This window comes from Archocentrus centrarchus, chromosome 14 (assembly GCF_007364275.1).
Source record: "Archocentrus centrarchus isolate MPI-CPG fArcCen1 chromosome 14, fArcCen1, whole genome shotgun sequence".
Lineage (NCBI taxonomy): Eukaryota > Metazoa > Chordata > Actinopteri > Cichliformes > Cichlidae > Archocentrus > Archocentrus centrarchus.
This window is the reverse complement of record NC_044359.1, coordinates 22,308,401-22,319,828: the sequence shown is the minus strand read 5'-3', so window position 1 is coordinate 22,319,828 and position 11,428 is coordinate 22,308,401.

The following is an 11,428-nucleotide window of genomic DNA, read 5'->3' as shown; positions in this document are numbered from 1 at the left end:
GCCAGGAGGATGTCACGGGCTCACCTGGATGCCCAACTGGAGATCAGAGTGAGATTAGAGTCACCTGGAGATTAGAGTGATGTCACTGCTGATACCATAGCCATATCCTCTTTACATTGAACAGAGTGTTTTGCAGCAGTTATTTTCAAGTTACTTTTTATTGGATGCACATCGTTCACAACTTGCCAAAACAAACTAACCGACTTTAGTGCAAATGTAAATGTCAAAGATTCACACCAAAGTTCATGAACAAGTGCCAGCAGGCAGAAAGGTCAATAAGAGGATCTTCACTCATACAGTAGGTGGGGATGGCACTACTTCCACCAGGGGAGGGGCTGGGATTAATGAGGAGTGGGAGCTGTTGTCTAATGAGACTGGGGATGGACATAACACAGTTTTGATTTCTTTTTTCTTTTTAAATATGGACTGTTCTTCCAGTTGAATGTAGCCCCATTGAAAAGTGCAGAAATGTATTATGTAAATAACTGTGAATGTCCTGTTTTCTAAAAAAATATTGTAATTTAAAGTGGCAACAATGTGACCACATTTGTATAATTCCGCCACCTAGTGGACCTTTAATTTTATTTTTAATAGGCCAGATTTGTACCTAATCAGTGAAAGCAGCTAAGTACATGGTGCAAAAGAGTGCCCTTTCTTACGCTTGTGCCTTGGACACATTTGTCTGTAAGTAGTTCATCCATTAGTTTTGACTGTGATTTTCTAGAATTTGTTAGTCTTCTGATGTTTTAATTTGGATAATTTTAAAGTCGCTATTCTTGGTAAGCTAGCCTGTTAAGTTGGGGAATGTTCTATTTATACAGTTAGCTGTTTAGTAATGTGTTGTGAGGAGTCCATTACGGTGTGTGTATATTAATATTAGGGATGGCACGATACCACTTTTTTATGTCCGATACCGATAGTTTACGTTTGGATATCTGCCGATACCGATATAAATCATTCCTGCTGTTGTGGGCATGTGTATGTTGTAAAATGATGTCATGATGAGCTTTATTATTTGGGAATAAAGGGCCCGGTCATTTGCCCCGCCCCCGGCCCAGCTCTGATTTGTTCCGCTAGTGGGGCTGCGTGAGCATAATCTTGTAATGCTTTATGTTCACAAGCATTCTCCTAAATACGTTTCTACTGCAGGTCTATATTTAGTCACTAATCAGGGATTAAAGTATGAAAAATATTTTGAAGGGAAAGGGGTCGGACGGTCACCAGTGCTAATAGCTGCACTCGCTAGCAGTATGTCCGGGAGCTGAAGTAGAGAAAGAAATAACAGCTGAAATTCTCATCACAGCGAGCACAACACACAAACACAGCAGAGAGCGGTGGAGGCGTGAAAAAACATGTCATGTTTTGTTTTTTGGTTTTTTTAGCCTGTTATACGGTGGCCCTGAAGTGCAAACCACAACAACATTAACTAAGCACAATTACAAATTACGAAAGCACAACAACATTAACGAAAGCACAATTACAAATTACAAAAGCACAACATTAACGAAAGCACAACAACATTAAGGAAAGCACAATTACAAATTACAAAAGCACAACATTAACGAAAGCACAACAACATTAACGAAAGCACAACAACATTAATGAAAGCACAATTACAAATTACAAAAGCACAACAACATTAACGAAAGCACAATTACAAATTACAAAAGCACAACAACATTAAGGAAAGCACAACAACATTAACGAAAGCACAATTACAAATTACAAAAGCACAACATTAACAAAAGCACAACAACATTAACGAAAGCACAATTACAAATTACAAAAGCACAACAACATTAACGAAAGCACAACAACATTAATGAAAGCACAATTACAAATTACAAAAGCACAACATTAACAAAAGCACAACAACATTAACGAAAGCACAACAACATTAATGAAAGCACAATTACAAATTACAAAAGCACAACATTAACAAAAGCACAACAACATTAACGAAAGCACAACAACATTAATGAAAGCACAATTCAGCTGTTATTAAATCTAAGGTCAAATGCCAGTTACTGATTCCCGTCCAGTCTAGTTCAGATGCTGTTGGCATGCTACCACTGTAAGCAAGTTTTGTAGTTTTGCTAAACATTTTTGCTGTTTTTTGGTTCTCAGAGCTAAATAATTTACAGTATAGGCAAGTTGAAACATGCTGGACACATTGTTACAGAGTTTTATTCAGAATGTGAAGTGTCAAGTCTGTCTTCAGGGTTTAGACTGAATACACAGTTCATTTTAAATGTTTTAATCCACCTGTCACTTTGTATGTTTTGAATAATGTATCACTTTTCATTTTAGCAGAAATAACAGGAAACAAAATATCAAAAATTTGGGTTCAGGTAGTTTGTCTAAAACCTGGCTATATCTTTCAACAATAAATACAGTTCTGTGGCTGATTCCCAGTCTTGTGGCTGCTGTAGTCCATGTTGTTGTACAGCCTGTTGTAGGTATTCCTCAATGTTTTGATCACCACACAATTCAGTCGCTTGCCTTGCTTCAGGGAACACATCCAGTTCCCTCTCCTCAACAGCAAATCCACAGTCTCTTGAACCATATCTGCAAAATCAGAATAGAATTAATAGAATCGTGAAGCATATTTTCTACATGTACTACAAATAGTTTAATATGTCAGATTTGTTTGCTGGCTACATGGATCTGTATAAGTGAGCACCAGAAAGTGACAGCTCATAAATTAACGGGATCTTAGTCGTACAATGATTAAAATATATTTCCCAACTTGTGCTATAAGAATACTGCATTAATATGTAATGCAGAAGGTGATTTCTTTCTGTGAAGATGACAATTACCTGTGAGGCCAGAGATCATCTGGAATTTCCCCAGGACATGATGCAAGTCTGCTTGGTCGGATCCTGTGTTTGTTCCAGAGGTCTTTGCATTCATCCAGGTCTTTCTGCAGAACACTGCTGAAGCAGCCATGAACATCAGCAAGCACTGATGTTCATGGCTTCCATTGAAGTTTCCGAAGTCTCTTAGATCTCCAAACAAGTCCATCCAAAACTGAGACCTGGGGATACATTAAATTCAAAATGGTTCTGTTCTTGTTAATTTCTGCTCATTTTGATATTGTATGATAGAAATGTATGTTAAACAAAAAATTAATTTCTTTTCCACATAGTTTAAAAATGTCGGTGTACCTTCTGTAACCATACTCATTTTGAAAACAAAACATTTGCTTATGGTAAGTAATTTTGGGATCAAACTCAATATGGCATGAAAACAGGAAAATGTTATAAAATCAATACTGGGCAGCTTCCACTGTACATCGCATCTACTAAACACAGATGTACCCACCTTCCTCTTCTGAGAAAAGACCACCATGAATCGATGCGTTGATTCCCTGTTGATGATCCGTAACTGTGGCTTGATGATCCAGCATAACAGTCCGTATGCGCATGACGGAGGGTACACTGTATTGCTGCCAAAGTCCCATTCTCAGTCCCGAGGTCTGTTCGTAGTCTCATTGGTATCACTCCAAGACTCTTGACACAGTTTATATAATTGAGAGCAATGACAGAAGGATTGTTGTTGGTTGCTCCACAAACAAGCCAAATCATTCTTCTTGAAAAACCATCTATACATCCTGAGAGCGCCAAGCCGAATGGCTTCAGTTTGTCGTAACCATCTACATGCCATATGTAATTGGGCCCCATGGAGTGATACGTGCGTCTTGTAAACCTCCTGCGAGTCCTCATGGCGATTCCTTGAGGATTCAGCTGTCTCAACAGTCTCATAACTACATCACGTTTGACACGTATCTTGTGTTTTTGTTTGAGAACTTGCCACATAGTCCGATAGCCAAACAACTGCCCTGGTCCTCTCAGCTCTGTCATAATGGCATGTCTCACTTCAGGAAGTGGAGAGTAGTTGCGTCGTCTGTACAGTCCAGCTTCTTTTAAATGCGTCTTCAGCATACGCATACTAAATGAAACATCGTGGTTAGTCCTGAGCATGTCCAGTATCACCTCGTATGTATGTCCTGACTCAAAATATTCATAGATAGCAGTAGCTATGTCTGGATTACCAGTAATATATATTTTTTCAACAACCACGCTAAAGCCATAACTTCCGGTTCAAAAGCGTCGTCGTCCAATCAGCGATTTCCCAGGTTTTCCCACTGGGACCTACCTTTTCCGGTTTGTTAATGTTGTTGTGTTTTCGTTAATGTTGTTGTGCTTTTGTAATTTGTAATTGTGCTTACGTTAATGTTGTTGTGCTTTCGTTTGTCATGGCCGGGGAGGAAACGGGCGAGGAAGGGCAAACACGAAGGACACTAGAGGTAAACATAACTTAAAAGGGGATTTATTTACATATGGGGGAAAACAAAAAACAAAAACCAGCCATGTTGTTGTGCTTTCGTAATTTGTAATTGTGCTTAGTTAATGTTGTTGTGGTTTGCACTTCAGGGCCACCGTACTGTCATGTCTGGCACATCTTGCACACAGAACTGTGATCTGAATGCACTGTTGTGCCAAACATATTTGCTATTTCAAGATGAGCTCTATAGGTTCTCTATAGGCTCCTCTTGTTACTGTGTGACCCTTCATTTTATTTGAATTATTTTTAACATGCTATGTGACAAACTGTGCCAGAAATGACAGGCTTAGGAAAAAGAAAAGAAAGAAAAGAGAAAGGGAAAGAGGAAGAAGAAAAAAGAAGGAAGAAAAAAATAGAGAGAAAATAGAAAAATAAAACAGGAAAGAGTGCAAGTAAGTAAACCAAGTAGTTCCTCACTTGTTAAACATAAGATACTGACAATATTTGCAAAATTAAAAATTGTGTGGGGAAAACAAAATAAAAGAAGAAGCATAGTTACACAAACCAACCATTTTGTGTTATTATGTGGGTGTATGTGTTTGTGTCATGAAATGTACTTACCAATGAGGGCAGAACGCCACAGCTCTGCCTTGCAGCTCTAAGCTGGTTTGTTCAACCGCAGACCCACAAGAAGAAGACGACGACCGAAAACTGTAATGCAGCTAATGTGGGTCGGATCGGATTGCATTTTAAAAATTTCTTTCCGATATCCAATCCAGTAATTTAGGCCAGGATTGGACCGATACGATACTGAATATCGGATCGGCGCATCCCTAGTTAGGGTATCTTGAAATTTTGATTTACTAACTTGAAATTAGGCTTAGGGGTTACAGTTAGGGTTGGAGGGAGAGTTACAGTTGGTCTGAGTTACAAACTCAAAATGCTGAGAAAAAAACTTGAAACTGACAAAAAAAATTAAATTTCACATTATTAGGTTTCAATTTTAAGATAATAATCTGAAATTTTGACTTAGTCACAGATTTTTTTCCAGTCGCTTTGATTAAATGCAGTCTGACTCCATTTCTAGCTCCCCCAACACCTTTGTTTGTTTCTTTTTTCCCTCTCTCTCCCAGCACAATTAGGTGGAGCGCGTGTTACGCTTTCATTCCCCTTATCAAGACACCGCTGTGTGGCAGGCAGGACTAAGACCCCAATGCAGGACTCGGACACAGGAACTGACTTTTCACAGCTTTAATGCTGGAGTCAAAACCAAAACAAACTCAAAATCAAACTAAATAGACTACATGGAAGCAAGAAAGTAAAGTGAAGAAAAAGTAATACACTGCACTGGAAACACACAACAAGAGGGAGAATGCAACAAAGCATGAAGGGAAACTGAGACACTAAATGCACTTCAGGATAACATGAGGATGAAAAACAGGTGTGCACAAGGCTGGTAACAACCAACATAATGTAACCCCCATGAGTTTTACAGAGAAAAAACCATTGGATTTAATGTATGTTTTATTTTTTTGCAATTCCTTGAAATGTCCCACAGAGGGCGCTAGGTGCCTATGTGGTGATCCAAACCGACCATGGGGTCAGAGAAGAAAGAGGAGGAAGGAAAAAAAAGCGAGACACCATGCAAAGAAGCCAACGTGGTTTGGCTCTAGCAACCTAGCTTAGCCAAAAACGTAATCGAGTTGCTTCTTTAATGTTGAATTTAAGGTTTTGTTAAGTGTAACAACTGTGTTTGGATTTTTGTTGTTTGTGAGGGAGGAATTCGGAGGACCCGAGTTTGATGTGATTGGTCGGGATTTTCTCCGGTGAGTGTCTTGTGTTTTACTCCATGTATTAGTCGTAGCCGAACAGAGATCATGTTTGTTTGTGACTGTAACCGAGACTACAAAAAAAAAAAAAAAATCGGAGAAACGAGAAACATGCACTATGTAATGTATGTCTAACACTGTAGGAAATGTTAAGTTTTATTGTTGTAGACTAATTCTGGTTGTAGTGTTTTACTTTATTAGCCAGTGATTATGTGTTCAAGTTTTGTGTAGGCTTGACTAACATGTAAAACTGATGAGAGTAAGAGACTGAGGGATTGCTCATTGCTAACTGCATAGGGAAAATTTGCCATTTATTGGAAATTGTACAATATGCAGGTTGGTTTTATGACTACGGTCGGATTCTGAGAGAGGACGACTGCAGATCCACTGCGAGCAGGAGGCACAACAGTGGTCGTTGCAGCGGTGCGGAGGAGTGAAGGATTGGTTCCATGGATTTGGATGCACACGATTCTCCACTGGATAACAGATAAGCTTAAGCAGACAACCAATAGGGGGCCCCTAATTGAACTAAAACTGCGCAGTTGACTGACAGACATTTTGACCTTACTGAACTTAAACCAAACGGTTGACTGAAACACTTTTGACTGAACTGAACTAAACATTTCAAGTGAAGAAACTTTAAACTGTTGCTTCCATCAGGGAAGATAAAAAGACCCTGATAAACTTAAGGATTTTTACTACCCGGGTAGAAATTTAAAGAGAAGGGTGGACAATTTTATTTATCTATTTTTTTATTTTGGTTATTATTCCACAAGAGCTGTCAACAGAAAGGGACAATCCCTAAGTGTATTTGTGTAATTGGAAACAAACAGAAGGGAAATGTGAACTGAAGTTTTATTTGCTTTTATTTTGTTAATAAATTTATTTGTGTCCAGCTTAAGAGTGTCACCCCTCCTTTTACTTAAATCCTCCTGTCAGGCCCTAGGTCGGAAATATTGCAAGAGAATTTTTGTGGCGAGCCAGCCAGGAGGATTTTAAGTAAAACCAGAGTTGAATTCAAAGAGTTTTATTTCTGAAAATTTGCCAATTGATTACTGTTTGAACTAAGAGCATAAACATGCCTACCACTACTGATATTGGTCAAGAATATGATGTAATTCCAGAGAGGTCAGTCCTTGCTCTAGGTATTACTGGTGATGACACAGATGAAGGCATTTCTGAACTCCTTGAGACATATGGTATTGTGTCCAAGATAGTCAGGTTGAACCCAACAAGGGCCATTGTTGAGTTTGATTCAGAGGAAGTGGTTACACACCTAAAACCACAATTTCCATGTGAAATAGCCACAGCTAGAGACCCCACTGTAAAATGGTGCTTAGACAGCCTTGACAAAATAATTCCTCTATTGAGTAAGCCCTCTTCTCCAGTAAGTGCAGCACCTAGTAAAGTTGCTCCAGAAACAGTATGCTCCATTGAGTCAGGAAGTTCTGAGGCTGAATCAGACAGTAGTGAAACATCACATGTGTCTAAAGGTCCTAAGCCTAGCTCACCAACTACAACTCAGTATGCTTCCGCATTCTCAAATAAAAGTACAAAACCCAAGAGAAAAGCTGTATCAGTCACTTCAGCAGCATTTGACAATGACGTGTTGAACCCCCAAGATGTGCAACGAATAATAGTAGAGCATGTTATCAAAACTGAAACAGCTCCTACTTCAAAATTAGGCTCCAAACGATTACGGTCCTTCTCAGGCAGGTTGCCCAAACCTCCTGGAGAAGTTGACTTTGAAACGTGGTGCTTACATACTGAGCTCATGTTTCAAGATGGCTTACCCACTGACGTGCAGAGAAGGATGATCTTGGAAAGCTTGCTTTCCCCTGCTTCAGACATTGTGAAGCAGCTTGGAACACAGGCATCTCCCTGTGATTATGTCAGACTCCTTCAGTCAGCATATGGGCTTGTTGATGATGGTGAGGAAATCTTTGCCAAGTTTCTTAACACTCACCAAAATCCAGGTGAGAAAGCATCTGAATATCTTCAAAGATTACAAGTACTTCTCAACACAGCAGTCAGACGTGATGGCGTACACAAAGCGGATGCCAACCGACAGCTTTTCAAACAGTTTACACGTGGCTGCTGGGATCAAACCTTGCTCTTGACTCTTCAACAAAAATTTCAAATGCATTCACCACCTGACTTTTCAGAACTACTCCTTCAGCTGCGAACAGAAGAGGAAAGGAGAGCAGTTAAAATGGATAGAATGCAACACCACTTTGGGAGTTCTAAGGTGAAACGTTCTTCACAACTTCAGTCTGTTTCAGACAACAATCCCAAATATGACCCCAATGCAGAAATACTACAGAAATACATAACAGAGACAGAAAGCCTTAGAAAACAAGTGGCCGAACTGCAAGTGCAGCTCACAGAAAAGAGAGCTCAACGAAGACAAAAACAAGAGCAAAAGCCCCCCCAGGCTGCCTTAGAGACACAAGCAGCTGAAATTCAGACGCAGCTAGCAAGACAACATGTCCCAAGGCCCGAACCAAAACCTTGGTTCTGCTTTAAATGCGGTGAAAATGGCCACATTGCTAGACAATGTGAAAATGCTCCCAATAAAGATCTGGTTGACCAGAAATACAAAGAATTGAAAGCTAAACAGCAAGAGTGGAAAGCTAAGTACGGTCAAACTTTAAACTGGACCGGGTTTCAGTAGAGGGATGGACTGAGGCCCAACCAAAGTTTCACACATGACTGTGAGCGCAGAAAAGCTAGTCAGCCTATGGCTGAGATGTCAGAAGAGGCCATTCTAAATGCATTAGTTGGTTCAAAGCACACTGCTACACTGACCATTGATGGAGTCCAGTGTTTGTGTCTCCTCGATTCAGGCTCCCAAGTCACAACAGTGTCAGAGTCCTTTCATAAGCTCCATCTGCCTTTGCGATCAATCCAACCACTGAAAAACCTTTTAGATATAGAAGGTGCAGGTGGACAAGCCGTCCCTTATTTGGGGTACACAGAGTTGAGCATCTTCTTTCCAGATCGAGTTGCTGGGAAGCCTGAGGAGATATGCACTCTAGCCCTCATTGTACCCGATTGTAGGGCTAATCAAGAAGTTCCTGTTCTGGTTGGAACAAATGTTTTGGATGTACTGTATGAAACCTATTTAACCTCTAAGGAGACTAGTGTCAGCAACAAACAAGTGCACTGTGCTAATCCTCCACTGATCAAAAGATTGTATAGCATACATGACAATGAACAAGACAATGCAAGAGTTGGGAAAGTAAAACTGTTGAGTAAAAGGTGTGTTACCATACCAGCAGGTGGTAAAGTTGCTTTGACGGGCTACACCAGAAACGTTTCAGTTTCCCCAGGCACACCATTGCTAGTTGAAGGTACAGCTCCCAGTTTACCAGGTGGCCTAATATTTTGCAGTTATATCATGACTGCCCCAGCTCAGACATCCTTTAAAGTTCCCATTCTTGTGAAAAATGAGAGCGCTCATGTCGTCAGAGTTCCTGCTAGTCAGAACATGGCTGAACTCCACATACCATTGTCCATCTCACCATTACCATTGGCTGAGACTAAAGTCGGTGATGCAGGCAAAGATCCCCAAACCACTATAACTGCCATATGCAATAACATCCACTCACCTGATTCAGCGTGTCCCCTGAAATTTGACTTCAGTGATTCCCCTCTGCCTGAAGAGTGGAAAAAGAGAGTCACTGAGAAGCTCAATTCTGTCTCAGATGTCTTTGCCAAACATGATTTAGACTTTGGACACACCACAGCAGTAAAGCATCACATACGACTTTCGGACCCTACTCCTTTCAAGCAACGACCGAGGCCCATTCACCCCTCAGACTTTGAGGCCGTTAGGCTACATTTAAAAGAACTGTATTAGGGTTTAATATTTTTCCCGAAAATGACATGAATCAAATCCCGGGAAATGACGAGCCATTTCCCGGGAATCCCGGGAAAAAGTTTATTTATTTTTTTATTTTAATTAGGCCTTCTGTAGCCTGTGTCGGCCTTAACCTATTCTGATATTGTAGAGGTAGCTTTCCAGCTATGTCCTGTTATGCCCAGTAGGGGGCAACGTCGGCTTGATTAACGCAATAAAACCTACATCTCGACATTCGAGTGCTCGAGCTATGCGGTGTTGTATCGTTCCTCAACACTCCCTTAACAAATATAATTCGAATATTCCTCCATTGTACATGGAATTATACCAAGATATTTTACAACTGCTGGTGCAAAACAATACGGTTCATCTCCACAGCATTGATAAAGGCTCAGCCACGCTGTCGTGGCGACATCTGTTACGCTATATCTCCACCAGTGGAACGCTGTAATAGTCATTGAAAAGTTAACTACCGTACTACACTATAATATGGCATAACACAGGGCCTTGAGTAATGCTCCACGACTTGGTCATTGCCATTCTGGCAACAGCAAATTTATAACACCGTGTCTGAGGGTTAAAGTAGGTTCGCTGTGAATCGTCTATTGAAAAACTGGCCAATCATTATAGCCTAAAAAATATACATTTTACTCAACTCCATTTTAAAAGCGAAATATGTTAAAGCAATCTATTTCATGATCATTTCTTCACCCATTAGGCCCGTATCCTAATTCATGATTGTTAGTAAGCGGCTGCAAACGAGGAAAAGAAACACTCGAAGTTAAACAGATATTTCTTTATTGTTCAGGGCAGGCATATTTTATAGGCTATATAATGCAATATAACAATATATAATAATATGAAATTATATAATACAAAATACCTTAGGGTAAACACATTGCCTACGATTTCAACAAATTAAAGAGGAAAAAAGTACAACTGTGTAATACCTCTATTAAAACGCTTGAGATGAAGGCTGAAGCCTTAAACGGAGGCTGAACGTGCCTGAAATGAAGAGTAATGCTTTTCGCATTAAACGAACCCTTCTCTCAATATTTCCTTTAAATTTAACATTCTGAAGCTTTCTTTTCTTTCTGAAAGTTAAATCGACGCGCGCGACTTTTTTCCCGGTTTCCCGTCTAACGTTTCCCGGGAAACGGGAAATTGTTCTGATCGCATTTCCCGGGAATCCCGGATCCCGGGATTAAACCCTAAACTGTATGATGCCAATGTCATACGTGAATCCGAAAGCCCATTTGCATCCCCCATTGTGGTCGTAAAAAAGAAAAATGGCATGATCAGGCTGTGCATTGACTATCGCAAATTGAACAGCCAGACCATCAAGGATGCATACGCCTTACCAAACATTGAAGAAGCCTTTTCAGCACTAACAGGCTCAAAATGGTTTTCAGTAATGGACTTAAAATCAGGATATTACCAAGTCGAAGTG